Source organism: Wyeomyia smithii, chromosome 3, assembly GCF_029784165.1.
Source record: "Wyeomyia smithii strain HCP4-BCI-WySm-NY-G18 chromosome 3, ASM2978416v1, whole genome shotgun sequence".
Lineage (NCBI taxonomy): Eukaryota > Metazoa > Arthropoda > Insecta > Diptera > Culicidae > Wyeomyia > Wyeomyia smithii.
In genome coordinates this window covers 105,900,347-105,922,633 of record NC_073696.1, presented here as the reverse complement: position 1 = coordinate 105,922,633, position 22,287 = coordinate 105,900,347, and the positions used below count along the sequence as shown (strand labels likewise).

Below are 22,287 nucleotides of genomic sequence, written 5' to 3'. Positions count from 1 at the left end.
ATAAAAATGGCGCATTGGTGTAATGGCATAGCAAATATACCTATTTAATAAACAAATAGCCAAGACGCTTTGCTACCTTTCAAGTAAACCATAGTGTGAATCTCGGGAAAATTGCAACCCCTTATTGCTTGGAAAATTCCACTGGTGTTTTCGAGAAAAAAACTTGAAGATCAACGCTGTGTGCTAAGAGGCCGATGTTCTGGAGAAGGTTGTGGCCCCAGCACTTCGGAACTTCTATGGGAAGGATAATTACGTTCTTAAATAGGATGGTGTACCGGTCCACACGGCGAATATCGTCCAAGCGTGGTGTCGGGAGAATTTGACTGATTTTCACGATACTCTCCGGACGAAGACTTTCCGGGCCTTAACCCTCTAGTCTTTTATGTATAGTCTTACATGTTGGCCAAGCAGAGCAAAAATAAAGTGAGCACAATGGACCAATTTAAAAAGCTTATTTCCAAAATCTGAGACGAGATCCCGATGGACCAAATGCGTGCCGCGTACGATTTTTTCGAAAAAAACGTCTCAAGCTCGTCATCTTGTATTTTCATTTTTAAACACATTTTTAAACACATTTTTCAAGTACATTAGATCTCGTTGAACACCCTGTAGTCCATGACAAAAAGCATACGCCATTTAGAGAATTACTTTTGTGTTACTTTTGTTACTCAGCTTGCAAAGCCGAATTCGTGGAGGTCGAAGCAAGCCATGACCGAAATCGGACGCAAAATTTTTCGCTCGCATGTTATATCGGAAGAAAAATTGTTTAATTTAGTTGTTGCATGTTCGTTATAGATGTTATCGCGGAGTGAGTTTATTTTCTAAATTTAAAATTATTGTTTTTTCTTGGAAAAGTTCGCGGATGATTGTGCGAGGCCGTGATCAAGATAGGCCAGCTGGTTCCTGCTTTGAAATCATCACATTGTTTGGTGATTTTCGGTTATTTTACACCTAAAGAATTGTTACATATATACAGGTGTTCTATTGAAATGTGCTGAGTGCGAAAAGTGTGAAGTTCCACAAAAAAAGTGAATTTAATTGTGAAAATTGAATATTATTGCGTTGCTTTTTAGATTCACCAAAGTGTTTATTTTTTCTTGTTTTTTTTTCTATCGCTGTCTTGGCGACGGTTTGAAAGTGTGGAGTGTGTGGTGTTATTACATACAATAAGGAGAGTGTTTTTCGAGCAGCTGCTCCACATAGTTTTATAGTGATTGAATGCTCATTAGGGATTTATTCATTGGCATAATGCAAATTATATTTGGCTTGTATCTAATTAAACTTGAAGTGAAAATTTGCCAATAAGATCAAAACCATGCATCGCCGTTTACAGTGTTTATGTGCTATCTCTTTTCAACGAATGAAATGTTGTATGGATTAAACGAGTGTGTAAAGGCATACATGCATGTTGCCACTGTACTTCCATTTAAAGAAAAGTCCAAAAACGATGAAAACAAATGGAAAATGAAGAGATGAAAGCTAAGTATACGTTTTGTCTTGTCTGTATTGTAAAGTGATATTTTGAAGCTTGTTTCTAGTTTTACTATATGTGAGAAAACAGATACAGAGAGATTTTGATTTCATCGTTGAAATTGTGTGCGCGGTATTTTTTTCCGCAGGGTTTCAGTAACAAGTTTTATTTTTGTCCACAAAGTGTTAGTGTGGTTTGTGGAGTTTGGAGTATGTGTTTCTCAGGAATCATATGCTTTGATTTTTTGATTGTTCTAGCTTTCGACCAGTTGTTTTACATAATTTGTTATATTTATGACTAGTTCGGCACTTTGTCAATAAATTTAAAAATATATTCAGGCTTATATGTATATTTACTTTTATTAAATTGTTGAGGCTTTGGATGCATGGAACATTGCCAATTTTCATATTTATTAGGCGTATTAGGCGTACATTGTTAAGAGATAATCGACGTAAACGCCGAGTTCTGCGCGTATGTGTCGGCCGGGGGGATTAAAGCGGTTGTTCGTAACGCTTCGGTGTAAACGCGTATTCAGCCCGGGCAAGTTTTGCTGATATATGGACTTCCGTCGTGTGGTGATTTCGCGAAGTGAACCCAGATATTTCATCATATCTTTCTCATCTTCATCAACGTTAAGTCGGAGACTGCTCGCGCGTTGCATCTAAATTATTACATCGGAAATCGAAGTAGATTTCGTTCAGTCGATAAATATCATTTCAACCCCCGCGTCGGTACCTTCCATGAGGTCGTATTATCTACAGATGGATCAACAACGCGCAATAGTTTTAGGTATAAAGAGCATCACTTACGAGGAGATATACGGTAATTTTAAGTTGTCTCGGTTTAGTCAAAAATCCTGTATCCTCGCGTACGTTTTATTGTTGCGGTGTTACATTGTCAAACTAAATAAGTTCGAATCACATTATGAATATCGTGGTGGATGTAATAAACTTGTAGACGCGGCACTTGTTCTGAAGAACCCGACATTAGCGCATCGTTTACCAAAACGAACCCTGCTGTATACCTTCCCCTTTATCCAACATCCCAGTGATTTCTCGTGGAAGTGCAGAGGTGTTCTCGGCTTCCAATAAAGCGAGTATCACGTCAACATATTCCTATACAAACTCCTTCTTTGACCTGCATTCGGATGCGGCCGGCGCTGGTATTGCCTAATATGAAGATGTAGGTCACCTGTTTTTACACATTGAGGATGCATGTTGGTCCCAAACATCATCTGTTGGTTCTTTGTGTAATTACAGCTGATCTGGCAATAACGGAGTAGCAACCGCGGGCGGTCAGTCATGCTCATGCTCATGCTCATGCTCAGCTTGCAAAGCTGAATACGTGTGTAAAGTTTCATTCAAATAAAATATAATTGATTGAATGATTGTGCATTTTCAGATCATTTGGCATTGATTTGCTCTATACCAACAACATTGTTACGATCTGCATGATAATTAAGATATAGAATCAGGTAGTGGTACCTAGTAGCATGTGCGTTCAGAATTATCTACGGGTTTTCCCAAACGATAAAACCGTCCTCATCGACCACACATCCGGCAGTTACACAAATCGTAAGCTACCTAAAACTACGCGCGCTTCCTTGACGAGGCACTACCTCCCGCGGAGGAACTGAGTGTTTCAACTCTCGAAGATGAATGGGGCAAGCTACGCTCGGCCATCGGAGAAGCTGAAACCGCGGCACTAGGTGAGGTAACGTCGAGCCGACAAAATGCCTGGTTTGACGAGGATTGCCAGCAAGCGACGTAGCCGCAAGAGAGAAAAACCAATTCCGTAAGGGCTACACACCGAGTCCAGATACGTGTAGGAACTAGGAGGGAAACCTGATCAAAGCCAGTGCGAGAATATCGACAGGTGGAAACAGTTTTTCGATTAAGCACCACAATAGCGGAGCAACGGAAGAAAGCGGAAGAGAAGTTAACTTTGAGGTGCCCACAAACGATAACAGTGTTCCAGTTTCCGATATCCTGGAGAACGAACGGGAAATTTGGTCACAAAAGAACAACGAGCCGCAGGTAAGAGCAGACTACCGGTAGAGCTCTATAAACACGGAAAAGAGGCACCATCAACGGCACTTCACTGTGGGAGGAAACGACCTCGACGTTATTACGAGAAACTTTGCGAAGTGGAATCTAGGAGAGTTTGAAGTGTATGGAAGGGAGAGGCTCGAGAGAAACGAGCATTCGCCTCTCACGGACGGTGATCTTGGACGGCGATAACCTCAAAGTGGTAGATGAGTTCGTATACATAGGATCTCTGATAACCGCCGACAAAAACACAAGAACAGGAGATCAAACGACGTACTCAAGCTTGAAGTCGAGACTACTGTGGCCTTCGCAGGACGCTTCCATCCAGGAGCATACGGCGCCACACGAAACTGACGATGTACAAAACCATAACTAGACCAGTAGTTCTGTATGGACTTGAAACCGTGACGCTGATCAAGGGCGACATACGCGCACTGGCTGTATTTGAACGCAGGCATATGAATCACGAGCTGGAGGCACTACTTGGAGAGATTTCCATTGTGCACCTGACGACGGTCGGGAGGCTGCAACAGGCCGGACATATCGCGAGGCTGCCGGACGACATTGCGGTAAAATCGGTTCTCCTCAAGGATGCCGGTTGGGCATTGCTAAATGGTTTGACCAGGTTGAAGCGGATCTGTGAGTGTCGAGTATGTATGTCTATAAACGATATTTGCAAATCTCGGATGGCGGCTTCCGGCCTCTGGAAATCTGTATAAAACTGTGGACAAAGTGAAAATCCCCCAATATTGAATCCAGTATGGTGCTATCAAACCAGGAATCGGTTTCTAAATTCAAGATGGCGCCTTGCGGTTTCTGAGAATCAGGATGACGTTTAGCGTTCAACAACAACAATATCGCACGCTAGCCTAGGGGGCTAATGCAGTCTCGATCAACTAGATTAGTTGAGAGAATTCGTTATTGATATTGTTTTCGGCACATTTTGCATGTGTAGGATAAGTACAACGATACACCGTGCCCCAGTTCTGAGTCGAGAAAATTTCCAGCTCGAAAAGTTCCTCGACATGATCGGGAATCGAACCCGATATCACAACTGTGTGGCTCTCCCGACCGACATCGCTAACCATAGAACCACGGGGCGTTCAAGCTTTCATTTATTAAGCCTATCTTGGATCTTCTACTATTGGGGCTGGTAATAATTAGAAGAATGTTTGAATACTCTCCAATACTGGCTTTCGCGTAACCAGCATCATGCCTGAAAACCCGATCGACGCCATTCTTTTGAAGTTCATACATTACATTATAAGAGGAAAAGTTTGGTTAATTCTTCTGCGGCGAAAAAGTGAAAGCGCGGGTTTTCCTTTTCACATGCTGCATAAGATTTTGTACAATCAATTTGTCGACCTTCTTAGCTGCTACACGCCAGTTCGCTTTAAATTGCTGCTCGCTCCCGACGACTTTTCTTTTGTCTTCCGTAAATTCCGCGTTACGATGGCCCAGTATTGTTCGATCGAGCGAATCTCTGGTGTGTTGGGCAGGTTCTTATCCTTATCACGAATTTGACGTGGTTGAGCACATACCACTCCAGTGACTTTTTGCCGTAGAGGGATGAGGCCGAATTAGGCCCAATTAGTACGGAGCCCGTGTGTTGCTGCAGGAACGGCAGGAGTCGTTTTTGGTGGCACTCATTGACGTAAACTTCCTGGTTGATGGTGCCGGTTGTTACAAAAATGCTGCTTTTCTCTCTACCCGAGCATACCGCCTGCCAAACCAGATATTTCTTCGCGAACTTCGACAATTTAATGTTTTCAAATATCTCTGCCGCCTTCCCCTTTCTCGTGTAATCGTTTTAGACACCGTCGTTTGAGGCAAGTTGAGTTTTTTCGTTAAAGCATAGTTTACAGTTCCAAGCGAAGTGAAAAATTTGACAAGTGAAAAAGCGTAAATTTTCACTAGCGAAATCTATCGTGAAAACACACAGGTATTTCACCGGCCTGCAGTTTACAGTTCATGCGAAGCGAAATTCACAAGTTTACACTTCGAGCGAAGGGAAAATTGGTCGAAACTGACAGGATATGCACGCGCTGAAATGTCAAGATTTCGCTACTTACTTCTTTTTTCACGAGTGTGTGCATGCGTGAAAAAAGCAAGCCCAAGTGAAAAAGACGCGATCCACAACCTTTGATTTCGCTCGATCGAGTTTGTTTACAGTTATAAGCGAAGTGAAATATCGATAACTTGCGTTTTTCACGTGCGTGAAAAAATAAACATTTTGTATGAGATTTCCACTTCGCTTGGAACTCTAAACAGGGCTTAACTGATTATGCGACAAAAGCGGAAATAAGTGGCGCGCGTACAGAATTTTTAAACGCCGTTCCTCTTGCGTGGAGGCCATTTTGACACCTGAAGAGCGTGCGTCGAAAACAAAGTAGGCAAACATCTGTGCCAATAGAAATAGCGGCTTCTTTTTTTTCAATTGTCGATTATTGGGTTAATGCTACACGTTGAAGTTAAACACTTTTTAGTCGTTCCACCCTTTACTCCAAAATACTAGAGTTTTCGGCCAAGAAACCAAAATTTAAAATTAAAAAAAAATAGTAACTCCTAGTCCCAGGGAAGTTGCAAAAAGCTAATGAGAATGTATAAACAGTACCAATATTCATGTTTCCAGTTCCGGAACTAGGTCCAGAAACTGCATATATGTCTCCGATGCCTTTTTAAGATCAAATTTTGTAACTTCCGGTTTTCGGAAAGCTGTTAAAAGCTGTACCCAAAAGGTGACAAGTGAAAATTTGGATTTATTTTCTACTGCTGTCAAAATGGATGAACTTATTAAAAACTGATTTATTTTTCATGAAGATACATTTATGGTCTAACAAAAAATATTGAACATTTCATTAAGTTCCGTTTACGGCCTTCGGACGAAGCTTTCTTATGATGCCGGAACAAGAGCATTGTATGGCCTTTGAGTCCGCTTTTCGAATGTATCTCTCGATTCTACCAATAATTTGTTCGCAATTTGTTGATCTCCAAATGTTTTGCACCGAAGGAACTCAAAATCCCAAAGAAATCTTCGATTGGACGACACTAGTGTTAGTGTAGATTCGTTGGGTTGCGTATTTGGGGTTCAAATGAAGTCGAGTGGTTGTTCAGAAACGCTTGTGTTTTTTTTTTTGACGTAATGTGATGCTATTTTATTTGCCCAAAACATATACTTTTCATCAGTATGCTGTTTTGAAATAGATAAAATCATAAGTTTGTTGAAACTTTCGTTCTTTGAACATTTTGATTAATGGCCAAACCACTAATCTTGAACCATGATTTAGACAAAAAGGAAAAAGATCTTTTCTGTCCACTACTCTGGCCGGTCTTCTGCTACGTTCTTGGCGGATTATAGTTCTAGATAAACATTTTAAAAGGTCCTATCTGCTTTCACCGTTTTTCCGAAGCGCAGTTTTATTTTGGTAATGGTTCAGCTTTAGTAATTCTCCCAAGCGTGGTTTCCGTTCAGAAGGCTGGAGTGATCTCTCCGCTATCAACTTGTGCAAATGACGTGCTAAAAAAGATGTTTAATAAGTTGAGGTGGTTGAATGAAAGTGATCGATCAAAAAATCGATCAAAGTAGATAGGACCTTTTGAAATGTTTCTCTAGAGTTGAGGTTTGCAGGAAATCGTACAAAATAAAAACCGGAAGGTTTTCGCTTTCAAAATATTTTACCGTGAAATTTTTTCCAAAATTGCTGTGCAGTCCATAGCGAAGTGTACAATACGCTTGCGGAATGCGCCGTGTTTCTACGGTATTTCGAACACAACTGGGAATGCATAAACAAAACAAAAAATACTGGCAAAAAGAGGAGAGAGAGCTTTCATGTAAACACTCCATATTTCCACACTCACTGTTGATAAATCTGGCTCCTGCTTTTGTAAAACCCTTGTTTTGGCTTTCCAACTTATCCCTCACGTCCGGACAGTTTCCGTCAGTCTGGAAAAAAACTTTTTTCTACCGATTTTTGAGTCATATAAGAAATCTGACATCAAAAATTACCGTGGCATTGCAAAGATATCACGTAGGGGGAGTAGGAGCATAATGAGCACCCTAACCTGGTTGCTGATTTAAGCATGGAAAACGCCAAAAGTTTTAAGCTGTCTTCAAAGCAAAACTTGAATTAACTATCTATATTTATTGGTCCACTATTCACAAATTGAAAAGTTTATCGTACAATGGTGAAAAACACAAATTAGATTCATGCATCAAAAACTAGCAATCAGTCGATGTGTGGGGTACAATGAGCACCCCACTGGGGCATAATGAGCACGCACGGGGTATAATGAGCACTCTTTTAGAACATATCCTGAAACTGTGTAGTTTGTCGCGAGATGCCGTGATACGTGGCGGCTTATTTAGTGAATGTCCCGTCACGCCTTATGGTGGCCAATTCTGCCTGCAGTCCCTTTTTCTGGTTGATTCGGTATCAAATCATTTTATATTATCATATTTTCTAATATATGTTCGCACCATCACTGTAAACAAACACTGACTATGGAAACAGACAAACTCACAAGTCTACTGGGATGAATTTCAGGTAAGTTTATGTGACAAGGTGTGCTCATTTCACCCCACCTAAAAGTGACCATTTCACCCCTATCGAATTAGTTAAAGTTAACATGAGATTTTAATACTAATTATAGCTTAAAATCAAAACTTCAATGAAGGTGAAATTTGGGGTACGACCCATACGTCATATTGACGTGTCTACATACTTGATTGAGCCATTTAAACGACCGTAAAAGCTTGTTTTGTAGTGCGCAATAATAATAATTTTTCCAACATTCGGGAACCAAGTTGACTTTTTCAATATATTTTTATATTTTAAACAGACAAATCACTTTTGTTCTACATAAAGAGATACTGTAGTAACTACGGAAGAGTTCCACATACCATATTGTATTAAAAAATGCGTAGTTTCGCATAAAAAAGCGGTGCCCATTTCGCCCCGTATGCTCATTATGCCCCTAATCCCCTATCTCCAAACTTTTTGAACATGGTTTTCACAAAGGAAGGTCTACAGCTACCAATTTACTTGAGTTTGTTGAGTTTTCTGTCTTGCGTCTATGGACAGAGGCAACTTCGTGGAAACTCTATACACGGATTTCAGTAAACCTTTTGACAGAGTAGATATTCCCAAACTGATGTTCAGTTAAAAAAAAACTTGGATTTAAGTCAGGCCCACTTAGAAGGATTGAATCTTATATGACGAATAGTACACAAACGGTTTAAGGGACATCTTTCTGTACCAGTTAAAGCGCGTCTGGAGTTCCATAAGGTTCCCTTTTAGGCGCTTTGCTCTTAATTGTATTTTTTAATGACGTTACCCTTGTGTTGAATCGTTTCAAAGTGTTTTTTTTTTGTTAGGGAATTAGAATTACGTTGTCCATTGATGTGAACTTTTTTAATATATATCCCAGTCAATTGCTATACGTGTCCCCTTGCAAAATACAATGACCACTATTGTTGAGTGATCAGGTACCTGCACCGACACGCTCCCAGTCAGGTGAAATATGGTTTATGAAGCCAATCACCTTCCCAGGATTCAAAGACCATATCTCTTTGGGCTGTAAACAGCCACTGCCAAGAAACCTTGATCTGCGTATAAATCAAAGTGTTGCTATATAAGCAGTTGCAAACCAGAGTGGTCTATGTGCCATCGAGCAAATTTGTCAGGAGAAGCAATTTTCGAAAAATCTCTGAATAAAAGTCTGTTCAACGGATTCTTTCAAACAAAATGTTCTAATATAAAGGTTACGAAGTGGTTTAACATTGGGATACAAAAAATTAACAGTTTCTTTGCGAACCACTCTGACTTCATATATACATTTACTGGAATCCTCGAATCGTTTCGGAACAGAGTGGTCTATGTACACCAACCCGGTAAATGACGGTAAATCGTATAAAATGGCTAGTGTCACATGTTATATGATGTTAGATGTCACATGTAAATTGTCACGTGTTACATTACATGTAACACAAGATATTACATATTACATCATATTTTACATGTTACATTTTTCGTGTTACATTACGTGTAACATGTTACATATCACGTGTGACATGTACAAAACAAGTGGCATGTTCCTTATCACATGTAATATGCTACATGTTACGTGTTACATGATAGTATTACATCGATTTATGTACATAGAGCACTCTGTTCCGAAACAAAACGGCCATTCTGTTTCGGACGAATTTTCAACCGGAATAAGTCAGCTTTAAAATTCGATTTTCCGAAATTTTCTTAATCTCCCAACTTCAGCTTCTTGAGTAGATGCGGTTTATGCAAAAAAATCATTTTCGAGAAAAATGGTCTTTAGACCACTCTGTTCCGCAACGGCTCATATGCCGATGACATGAAATTGTACATGGAAATAAGAACCAAATCAGGCATCTAACAATTCCAACAAGAGGTTGACATTTTCTACATTCGGTGTAAAAAAGTCTTCTTGATCTTAACGTGAAAAATGTAATATTATATCCTACACAAGGGAAAGAAATACTAAACGCGGGTGGTGGTATGGTACAAAGTCAACGATGTTGTTTTTAGCGAAATACGCCAGAACTCTGCCCAATAGTAAAATTCTGTTGATTTATAAAGGGCAAGTTCCGGAAAAGGAACGACCAGGATTCGAAGAAGGAGTGAATGAGAGTGTGTAAGAAAGATGGCACAAAGGTTGCACAGGATTGAATAGGGAGCGTTAAGTACAAAGTACGGGCGTTCAGCCTGGAAAGGAGTCAAACACTCCAGACACCACCTCAAAATGCGCTTCCAAAATACTCGGGGTTTGTTGTTTCTGGGGAGCAATCTCATGATACTGCTTCACATTTTAGGGACCGTTCAATAATTACGTAAGCAAATAGGGGGGTGTGCAATTTTCTTATGCTATCTTACAAGGGAGGGAGGGGGGTGAATTAATTATCTTACGTAAGAAAAACATTGTTAATGCAGCTGTTCAAATAACCATGTTCATGAAAGTGTGGACGGTAAAATTCATAAAAAGAAAATTACGGAACGATGATTAACTCGAATTAAGGACAGAATAGGAAACAAAGTATTGTGCTCGCTTTAGAATGATAAAACTACAATAAAAATCTATATATGCTGGCAGTAAGATCTTACTAGGAGGAAGGGGGGGAATCGAAAAATCTTACGATGTCTTACAAGGGAGGGAAAAAGTGGGAAAAAAAAGTTTACGTAATTATTGAACGGCCCCTTAGGACAACAATCTTCTCTTCTTTTTTGCAGTGTTATAAATCAACCTATGCTACTAAAACATGCACTGTGTCCATAAAATTTTATGTTCAACGAGTGTTCTTACGACCGATAGATCGACAAAGCCTTGCTGCATAACGGTTCATTCGAGGCTTCGAGCTGATTTTTTTAAGGAATTGCATTCAATGTATAATCTGAACGCTCTGTCATTATCTCGTTTGAGGCTGTTTTCTATCGAATCATTAATCATTTTTAATGGTCGGAAATATTTTCAATAATAACTCTACTAAGATTAACAACGAGGATTTTTTTAACACCACCAGTACAAACATATTGCTTGACTAGATCATAGATTGTAATATACAACGTAACGTTTTGCGTAACACCAGTGAAATTGTTACTGAATCATTCAACCATTTCTAGCTTTATTACGCTATTATGTTGTCCTTTTTTTCTCAAAAGACACCGACGAGTGTAGTTCCTATCACGTTGGTCTTTTGTAGAAAAAGTGCGCTTATTCCGGTAGTTCCGTTACATGAATGCCATTTGTCGAGTACCATGACATGTCGAGTACCGGGCACTAATACATTCGTCCATTAGTTTAGCCTGAGGATTCTTCCTGCATATTCATACGATTACGCCGTTCCTATGGGAAAGCTGTGCACATTCAGAGTGTCAATTACACACTCTCACGAGAAATAACGAGAACTACCGCCTAAGGTGCGATTTTAAATACGGCAATAAACAGAAGAGCATATAGGTATGTCTCGACCAAGATGGCTCAAATTACCTTTTGTTGAATTACTGTCGGAAGAAAAGAACTCTGCACTGATCACAAAAACACATATACACATACACTGATGCACAACACCTCGTTTAGGGTTTCAACATTTATTATTATTACACTCTGCACATAACGAGTCGGATCTGCAAGTAAACGAAAACAAAAAGGTGAAAGGATTAATGCTAGGCTGGCGAATGAAATGTCTTCGTTGGTTATTACTGTCATAACTTTTAATTATTTATGCTAGTCTCAAAACATTCCACAATTAACACAGACTTGGTGTCGAAGTTAAATTAATGATAAACTGCTGATGTAAAAGCATGTTCCTTGTGTAATGAATGTTTCAATATTGCTAAACAAACAAACATTACTCGCAGCAGTATATTTAAAAGTATTTCAAGCATTGCATGACCCACATATCTATACTTTAGACAAAAAGGTTAAGAGGTTAGCTGCAAACAAGCCCAGACAATCCTTTCTAGAAGATTAATCCTTCCGCAGTCCGAAAAGCTACCACGAACCGCGAACCGCGTTGCTAGATGATGAAGCTTACCCAGCTTTCTAGTGGTTGATTCAGCCGTTGGCACTTGCATGGAAAATAATACGTTCTGTGTAACGAACGGGGTCCTTCGCGGATATCCTGGCAAGGTTTCATACGAACCGGGAAAGCACGATCTATGGGTGTGCGCTGAGGCAGTCTATCTGAGCTGAACACTATGCGGGATGATGAAATCTTCGTTTTCCCGTTATTGTTTGCTGACATGGTTCGGGGAATTTGCGGAAACAGAACGAAAAGTTAAAAGACACATTCGCACCGCTTGCTGCGGTGCATCCGGAAAATTCGTTTCTTGTTAACACCACTATTGGGATACATGGGATTCATACTCCCGCTCGAAGATACCTAATGGGACAATGTGTAGGGTAATGTATCATGATCCGACCAATTTAGACTATTTTCAAGGTACATCGCTTTTCATGTCACATTTTCACCATTAATGTCATCATGAATAATATATATTTATCGGAAAAGTCTATCTATCTAGTTTACAAAAATAACAATTTATAGCAAATCTGACGTAAATTCATTTAAATATATCGTTTTTCCTGACAATAGAATTTGTATCATGATCGGACCAGGGTGAATCATGATCGGACCAAAAAATATATCATAATCGGACCAGTGTGCTTCTGAGACTTCAAGCGATTTTCCGCTTCGCGTGCTGGGCTTTACAAGCACGGTGTTTGGTTTGGGCTTGATAAATTAGATATTTTTTCGTGATTCTCAAACTATTATCAAACATTTTTCAAATTAATGCGAAAACGTCATGAATTATATTCGAGCTTCCATTACGGCAAATTTGCTTATTCAATTTGTGGGTGTTTTTTCGGTTGCAGTTTCGTTTTACCGATAACTCACTCCACCAGCACAATTTTGAGAAACGATGTATGACTAACTTGTAATCCCCAAGTAGTACAACAAATTTCCGAATATTGCAATGCTCTAACTTTTATACCTAAAGTGCGATATTCAGCCAATGGTACTTGTTACAGGAGTTACCTCACGCTGAAATATATTTCACTCTCACGCTCACTTCATTTTTTGAGACCAATTTCCGATTCCATCTAAAGTGAAGTGACAAAATTAGTTCCGTGAAGTGAGACTGACAGTGAAGTGAAAATGAGAGTGTGACAAGTGAAATAAGTTTCCCAGCACAAAAATTTCTAAGTCCCTGAAAGTCAATTTTTTCCAATATTTTTTTTTTTCTCGATAAAACACCAGAAGTCTAAGATATTTGGTTTCAACAAAAATTTCCATATCGACAATTGCATGAACTGTGCCTTTCGTCATCAGTCGAAAAAGTGAGACTCAAAGCGGTCAATTTGAGGACTACTTCCTTAAGTTCGATTGAGTTGAAATTTTGTATGAGGACATTTTTCGGAGGGACGAAACTTTTAAGCCTTATCGCTAAATGAAATTCAAAGATAAGTTTTGCGCATTACGTTTCCTTTGGTCCGATCATGGTTCAAAGCTGGTTCGATCATGATACAAAACAGGCCTTTGCGTTTCACCAATAATTTAAACTTTAAAGCAAATATTTCATATAAAAAGTGTTAGACCATTTTTTTAAACTTTTTTAATAAAAGTAATACTTAAGTAATCAAAATGAAACCTTCTGAACATCATCAGAAGAAGTTTTTTGATGATGCGGGTACATATTTGATACAGTTTTTTATTCAATAGTTGAGAAATCTCGCATATAAAAAAAATGGTCCGATCATGGTACATTTTCTGACTGGTCCGATCATGATACAACACCCTACTTTTCTTTGGCAAAAAGCAGTGTATGTATTGTTTATTCGAAAACACAAAGCAATCCGCTTGTTCGAAAGCTTTGTGTTAGTAGCTTCCAGGGCTTCGAACGGTGTTTATTGGAACGTGATATCTGCTGTTTGATTAAGAATAGGTAGGATGCTGTTGTACCGTAATCTGGAGGTTGTAAACATTGTGTCGTGATAGTGAAGAGTGTGCAGAAAAAGAAGAACAAGTTGGTTTAATTGTTATCTGATTTTTGTGATTGCATATTGCTGTTCTCGCTCAGATATGAATCATTTAAAAAGATGTATGTATTGATAAAGTCATTTATGGCACATCCTATTCAAATCAGTTAAATACACTCGAATACAAGTTTTCGAGTATTTGTTTCTTCCATTTTTCCGTACATTATACGAAAGTATTAGTGAGAGTTGTTACTCATTGCATGCACTCACAAATACGCATGGTGTTGGTTGCCTGTCAGTTGTGTTGTTTTGTACGCGATGAAAAAATTTCGGAAAGTCATAGTAAAATGGTTTTAGGCCGGTGACCGCCCTTGCATAATATCAAACGTCTGAGAGCTAAGCGAGATTTCGTTTATAAAACCATTAAAAGGTACTTCGATGCACATTCCTGCTTAAAATATATTTTCCATTGAACTGAAACTAGTTAGATGAATTTGACATATAATAATACAAGTTCAATGGAAAAATCCATTGAACTAGCAGTATGACGACCTGCATTATATGTCAAATCCATCTAAATAGTTTCAGTTCAATGGAAATATCCAATGAACTAGTAGTTTGACAACCTACATTGAATGTCAAATCCATCCGTCATTACGGCTCGTGGAAAGCTGGATATGAATTTGTAAAAACTACATTAGAATCGAAGTCATGCATAATTGTTGAAGACTGCCTTATTTTGGGGCATTGAAAACTTCTTATTTTGCTATTGCATGCTATTTTCGCTGATTGAGAAAAACGTCAGATATTTTGACAGATGTACTCTAATAAAAAACGCACCAATATCGAGAAAAAAAGCTAATGTGTTCGAAGCCAGTTAACATCAATAAGGTATGTTACAAAGGAGTGGCAGATAAGTTCTCGATATGCGATCAGAGGTGGCGAGTTAAGAGTTGTGACGTCACAACAATAGTTTACGTTCGGCATTCAGTGAGGATTTTCGACAAATTTTTCCTTTTTGAATTTTTAACGTCACTAAAAAACGCGAATGCAATCGTGTGGAGTTGAATCATGTGGTGTTTCGGTTTATCAAGCCTAAAAGTTAGGCATAAGCATACATGCTTCTCCCAAAAATCTCGATGTTGAGAAACGCTGGCATTTGTTCTGTCGGGTACCAGATCTTCCCGCAATGTTTTATATTTGTAAACAATATTTCCGCGCGGAGGATTTCGAGCATAGGGTCCAGGCCGACTCCGGGCGCATTTTAGCATCGCAAGGTAATGTATCAATTTACCATTCTTAACAGCCAAAAAATAATTGTTTACGTTTTAGCTGTTCCAACAATTTCTACACTTCCATCGGTTTCAAAGCAACACGAGAAAAATACGCTCCTTCGGCCAAAAATCTAAATGCATGTTCCGCACCATTCGAAGAGAAGTTCATTATGAGTTGCCTGTTTGAATATAAAAAAGAGCTCTTTTACAAATCTTTTATCGCGGAAGAACTCACCCCAAGTGATGAAGAGGACGACACGTGGATCTACAACAAGGCAGTGCGCGACCTCTTGGGAAATCAGATGAAGTAGAGTACGCCATGAATTATATCACTCGATCGGTTTTAGAAAGTTACCCCGAAATGGGCCATAAAAAAAATATTTTGAAGATCTTTCTAACGGTGGGCTAGTTCGACCTTTTGCAGACGGGAAGGGGATGTTCCGGATAATGTGCCAAAATTGACCAAAAAAGACTTTTAGTGTCAGTGGGATCGTAGCGCTAGCCCCGCAATTGTCCTGTACACTAAACAGTTGGCTGCGAAGTCTGTGTATTAATAAACAGAAGGTCGAGTTCTGAATCGGAATGTAGCACCAAGGCTTTGCTTTTTTTTGGTCAGATTTTCCATCAAAGCGAGCAAAAAAAAAGCAGAGGTGAGAAAAAATAGAAAAAAAATCTAGAACATTTTAGAAATTAAAAATTATGTGATAGGAAGCCTCAAAAACTAAAATGAAAACTAGCTTTCATCGTTTTTTGTTGCATTCCTAGATTTGAGAATTCCTAAAATTTTGAAACCGTTTTTATCTTTTACCCCTGATTTGTTCAGATCTCTTTCATTAGAGTACATCTATTGATTGTGTCACACACTTAACCTGGCAGGAGGTTCAGAGTATTACATTTATGGGGGAGGCCAAAATGAGGAAATCGGAAATAAGTGATCAAAATATTTTATGGAATCGTTGCCATATTTAAATTCTCCCCAAAATCAAAACGTAATCTATGACAATTTTTAAGAGACACATGTTGTTCCTGATATTATCATAGTACAACAATATAATGCATTCCATACGATTTCAAACGAAATCCATACATTTTCCTATGCCAAACTGTGTTCAATTGGTTGTTGTGACGTCACGACTTCAGTACGTGAAAAATATTGCTGCCTAACACTTGCAACCACGCTCATCTGCCGCTCCTTCGTATATACCTTATTGAGTTAACATGGCATATTTTGTTGGAAAAATGTCACATGCAGAGCCGGATTTACGATTGTGGGGGCCCGGGGCTCAGTTTACAGTGGGGGCCCCAAAATAAAAAAAAAAACGTTTTTTTATCGTACGAGTTAAAAACATTTATTTGTTATTGAAAAGTTACCAAAAATTTGCTACATTTTTTTACGAGTTTTTTTTTTTGCAGAGAACTTATTGATTGAATAATCAACATTCAGCTCCTTCAGAATATTGTACTCTCAACTTAACAATGCTAAGTTTGACAGCCTTTCACTCTTCATAGTCGTACGCAACCTATTTTCAATCAGTTTCATCTTCGAAAAAGACCTTTCTCTAGTTGCGTTCGAGATCATTAGGCTCAAATAAATCCTTAAATAAAATAATTTTTGCAAGGCACTAACGAGTTTTTGATTTTTTTCTGCATGTAATTATCTTTTTTGAGCTCCACTTTGATATACGCGAGGTTTTGTGGTGACAGCTCATTTTGAATAAATGTAATAATAAATTCGGTTCTTGCTCACTGTTTATAGCCAGATCTAACTGTCGAATGATTTGGACCAGAGGTGCCAGATGTTTTCGAAAAATGTCTGCAACTGCTCGAAATCCGGAAATTTTTTCTTGATATCTGAAAAAAACCTACCGCAATTTGGCAATAATCTACAGAAACTAGGAAAAAACTACACACATCTGCAGGTCAATAACATCTGCACACGGACTCTGAAAATCTGCATTTTACAACGCAAATCTGGTATCCCTGATTCGGACAAGTAAACTTATTTTCGGAATCAACAGCAATGCATTAAAAAAACTTGTGGTTTATGCATTTTCTTTCCTGCTTGATCTCCCACGCTGGTTCGATTCAAATGGTGTGTTAATGTGTGTCATTCCAAGAGAATCGAAGGGTCTTATGGATGTAGTTGTGATATTGGCGCTCGCGAAAAACTAACACTGAAGAAAAGTTTCAGATTGAAATGGTCTGTTCAAATTTTCTTGCTGTAAATTGAACTTTCGATTGAATTTCATTTTTGATAGAGAAAAGAACTTTTTCTCGTTTTGTGGGGGCCCCAAAAATGTGGGGGCCCGGCTCTGGTCACATGCCTTCAAACAATCATCAAAAGTTATCCATAATCGTGGACGACCCATAACTGTGGAGGGACTGTAACTAGACGTGATAGTTTCAACAAAGAGAATAAAGTTTAAAAGGATAAATTTAAATCATAAAAATATTGTTAATATTGGTAAAAGTTGGTATTTCAACTCATGAGGTGATGCGCTAAAGTTCAACTGTTATTGTACCTGTAAACGCCTAAATAATTTACATTATGCATACATAATAAATGATACCAATGACAATAATACGTAACCATTCAATTCTAATGTCGTTTACGAATAATTGTTTACAAATGCATAAATATCGCACATAATCAACGCCAGGAAGGATACGTATTTCTCATATTTTAACTTCATTGCCCGGACGTTGCAGCTTTAATAATTTAATATTGCAATGCAACACAATGGCTGTCAAAAACATTTCACTGCAATTTACCAACAGTATCTACATACCTACTATTAAACGCGGCGGCTGTCAGGCCAAAATTGCATAATGGGGTCGCGTGCTTCACTAACGAAATGCAAGCCCGCTTAACAAACTGGTCGAAAATGACATGTAACGGTACATGGCTTGCCATCCCATCGGCATTCTCCTCCGACCCGGGGTAGAGTAATAAGATATGCGTCTGTGTAAGTCTCCCCGGTTTAAGACTCTTCGCGGCTTTCTCCGCACCATTCTTGCCGAAGCGAAAAGATGTTGCAGCATGTTGCTAGCTTGTGGCAGACAAAAACCTCAAGTCGAGTAGAGGGATTCGCGCTGATTGTGATTTGAAGCTTGATTGACATAGCCCGATTTCGGTTGAATGGCACGGATGGAATTTATGGATCATTAACGAGGGGAAATTTTCAGACAGTTCACTACTCGAGCTGAAATTTATGATAATTGATGGCAGACAAGTCAGCGAAGTGTAAAATAAATGTCAAAGCGTGTTGTTGGTGAGTGATTGTACAGTAGCCTTCAGGGCAATTTTAAGTGAAGGATTGTTCATTGACTGAGTTGTAACTGATCACTTCAGAAACAAGAACGGTTGCAGCTTTATCGAAAATCGTTACTCCAGTAAGCAGGTTCTGGATTAACAATGCGGTGAAACCAATCCATAAATCCTCTATTCGGGGCTTTCTGGATTGCCAGTAAAGAAAAACTTCTCGAAAACATCTTCAGAGGAGTACCACTTGCGAAACTATGAAAACGGAGGCCAGACTTATGCTTTCGGGATGCCATTTTCCCACGGCCATAGCTACGATTATTATACCTATATCTACTCTTCGACAGAAAGGCAAACCAAGAGGCAAACTTGAGAATTTGCTGACTATGGTTACCGCCACTAGTTCCGCTCGTCTTCATCCTGCAAAAACGCACCCAATAATACCACGAGGATGGCAAGCCTCAGATTCTGATGCCCTCAGAACGCAAAGCTTCTTACAACCGGATGAGTATATTTTCTCTTTTCACGCTCGATAAGGCATAAATGATCTACGAAATCGATGTCGTCCATTAAGCTGGCAAGGATCGAGTGATTTCACTCGGAAAAGTCTGCTCTTGTGCTCTTGCAATTGTTGTTCAACGGCACAACTATCAGTGTTTTCATCTTTATCGGCTGCAAACCGAACCGAATGGCCCATTCTTCATACTGCACTTGACAAGCGATTGTCGAGCTGTTACGGTTTTTAAGCATCGGCTCTAAAAGGAAAGCTTTTACCCGAAAACATTCTACCGAAATACGGTGTGCCTTGGAGCAGATGGGTTTGAGCTTGTACATTTAATTGTTCCTGTAGGGATGAATCATTCATCGTTTTCTCTTTCGAATATGGTGCCTTACTGGCAGTAGTGTAAGTAAAACGGCGTTTTCAATTCAGGCAGAGTTTCATTAGAAAAAAAACAGTGCTTTTATAGTGAAGTAAATTAAAGTATTCTTAGAGAGTATTCAAACGATCAAAATGGTTTTAATTTTTTTTTATTCTTGACGTAGAATTACGTCTTACCTACGGAAAGATTCTGGAAATTACCAACTGCAGAGAACACTGTTTTTATGATAAATTTCCACATAAATTTTCTGGTGCAAGGCATCATATTGGTTCTAGAAATATTAATTTTGGGAACTGTTTGAATATTGTTATCCACTTCTCAGATTTTCAGTTCCATAGCATAGTCACGGTTTGAGAAAAAATTATATTGGGGTGTATTTGAGGATTTCTTAGTTTTACACAGCATTGCCAAGTTACGAATTGTGTATTATGTGTTTTTCATTAATTTTTTGACGTACAATAAAGTCTTACGGCAACATAAGGGTACAAATTGAAATATCGAAAAAATCGAGAGCGTCACGGTATTGTCCACTTTCAAATGCTTAAAACTGAGTTAGTTTTCAATGGATTTCCTTCAGTCCTAGTCCAGCAATCGATTGGAAAATTAGTGTACATCAGAATGTAGAAAATTGTGACTGTACTATCGGAAAATTAATGCTTTGTTCATTGCATATTTCGACCAATCAATGAAAGCAAGGCAAGTGCAACCGAAGCTCTTAGTCTCAGTCTAAATCAAACAATTTGACTTTCCCAACGATTTGACGAAACGAAAAAAACGCTTGCTTGAGTGCACAACGACAAACCTATCGGAAAGCAAAGTCTCAGTAGTCACGTATAAAAACTAGCATGCAGAAATTTAGTCTTCATTGTATAAACGATTACTGCAGCAAGATGATGGTTTGCTCTTGCTGTAAACTGGCTCGACCCGTACCGCAGCAAGCGGCAGATTTCAGCGCAGCAGAGCTGAGCTGGCGGCGACTCCAAAAATGTTGTACATCTTGTTTGTAGCAGTCGATTCCATTCGATCACCGATCAACTCTGTCCAGATCTGTAGCGTTTGCTTTCAGTCAGTTGACCACTTCTTGTGGTTAGTTGTGCGTGTTTTGGTAGCGTGTGTGGATGATCGTGATATGTGCTTGCTTGCATGTTTGCAGTGTGTGCGAAGAATTAACGAGAGGTCTAAAATTTTCCAGTGTCCATAGCAAATGGTGATCCAAACCCAGTCCGCACAAATGGCATGTTGGTGACTTTTAAAAGAAAATTCATATTCGTACAAGGAATATTTTCTGTAAATGGTCAGGAATGCCAAAAAAGCGTCGAAAAGGCGGGGCTTAGAGCCTTATACAAACTTTTGGTAATTGTCACAAAGTTGTTTGCTAGAATGTTCTGCTTTTTCGTATTAACAATTTGGTGATGTTTATAGGAGAAACCAGAAAGGTTTTCTTTGTTTGAAATTGTCACTGTGAGTCGCATTTTCATCAACACATTCACGAATATTTTTCGTGACAAAGTTCTAGAATAAAATATTTCTTTCGTGACCAACTCCCATTACTATTTTAGATTCTTCTCATTTCGAAATGACTGAATGTGTACATATAAAGTGATATCACACAAGAAGTTTGAATTGCAATAAATGCCAAATGTTTTTTTTTTTAATAGAATTCCACTTTTATGGTGAAGGTATATCGCCTACCCCTAAAAATTTTCAAGCGCCTTAAGAACAATTAGGTTTTAAATAATATTCCGAAAATTTCAAATATTTCAGAAACAAAAAAATATTACATTTATTCCTTTTTTTAACAATATGTCTGTTCTAATGCAACCCCTGTTATAAAATTGTTACAAAATATATGAAAATTTACGAGGAAAATGTATATATCATATTATGCTATAATTTTATTGAATATATTTTCACCGTTTTAGTATTTATTACCTCCATCTTGATGAACCAAAAAACTATAGGAGCTCGTCACCAATTATTTTTGGTGACTTCTGTAAAAAAGATTCATTATGATTATAGATTAATAAATAACGATCAATTGATACGGAGACTTTTGTGAGACAATACTAATCGAATGCTGGATGGAGAGATTTCCTCTCGAAAGTCACAGTGACTAACCAGGAAAACTATTTCTATGGACCTTATATCGTTTTTTCTTCAAATTATCACCGTGACTACTTAATGAAAAAAATACCTGTGCTTCCACAGTATAGTAATTTGGTCTGTGATTCTTAAAGAAAAACTAATAAATTTTAATTCAATTGTCACAGAGACAACATTAGAAACATTTGTTTTTCAAATTGAAACTTAGTGACTTTTGTGAGAAAACTCACACAAGTTTTTCTATAAAAAGTAATAGTTACTCAATTACAAAAACTGTTGCCCCATTTTTTCTAAAACGTTTGGGGAACAATTTTGAACTCTCGTGCGGATTGGGAAATAATGATAAATAAAACAAACTTACTATGGCATTTCTTAAGGCTTCAAAATTATTAAATTGGAATGGTTATTATTTTTCTGCTACTCGCCAGATTGTTACTAATAGTGATAAAAAGAGTTATGTTTTTAAACATGTTCTTTCTATTTAAGACATTCTTTTTCAAATTTAATTACACTGGTACAAAGTTTTGCCCTAGAGCTTAAACTGAAAAGAATGAAAGTTTTTAGCTTTTTAACCATTTCTGTGAATTTTGGTACCCCTAGCAAAAATATTTTTTTCAAAGATATAAATAACTTTTTCCCGTAAGCCAACGTAAAAGCGACGAACCCGATGAGCACTTATTGTGCGACATTTTGACGCACGTTTGCACTCACCTGTGGCACAAAATTCACGAAAAAAGGT

The 22,287-nt window shown here is 38.3% G+C and overlaps 1 protein-coding gene across 4 annotated transcripts in view; it reads right to left on the bottom strand.

Moving 5' to 3' along the window:
* Nucleotides 1–22,287, bottom strand: part of LOC129727737 (uncharacterized) — a 212,654-nt gene that overhangs the window by 137,522 nt on the left and 52,845 nt on the right. For 3 of the 4 annotated variants that reach the window (XM_055685852.1, XM_055685849.1, XM_055685851.1), the window contains one exon: nucleotides 11,536–11,672. The gene's annotated coding sequence lies outside the window, so the exon portion shown is untranslated. Of the gene's footprint in view, nucleotides 1–11,535; nucleotides 11,673–12,082; nucleotides 12,227–22,287 lie in introns of those variants that run through there. The other variant, XM_055685850.1, reaches the window with a different exon arrangement.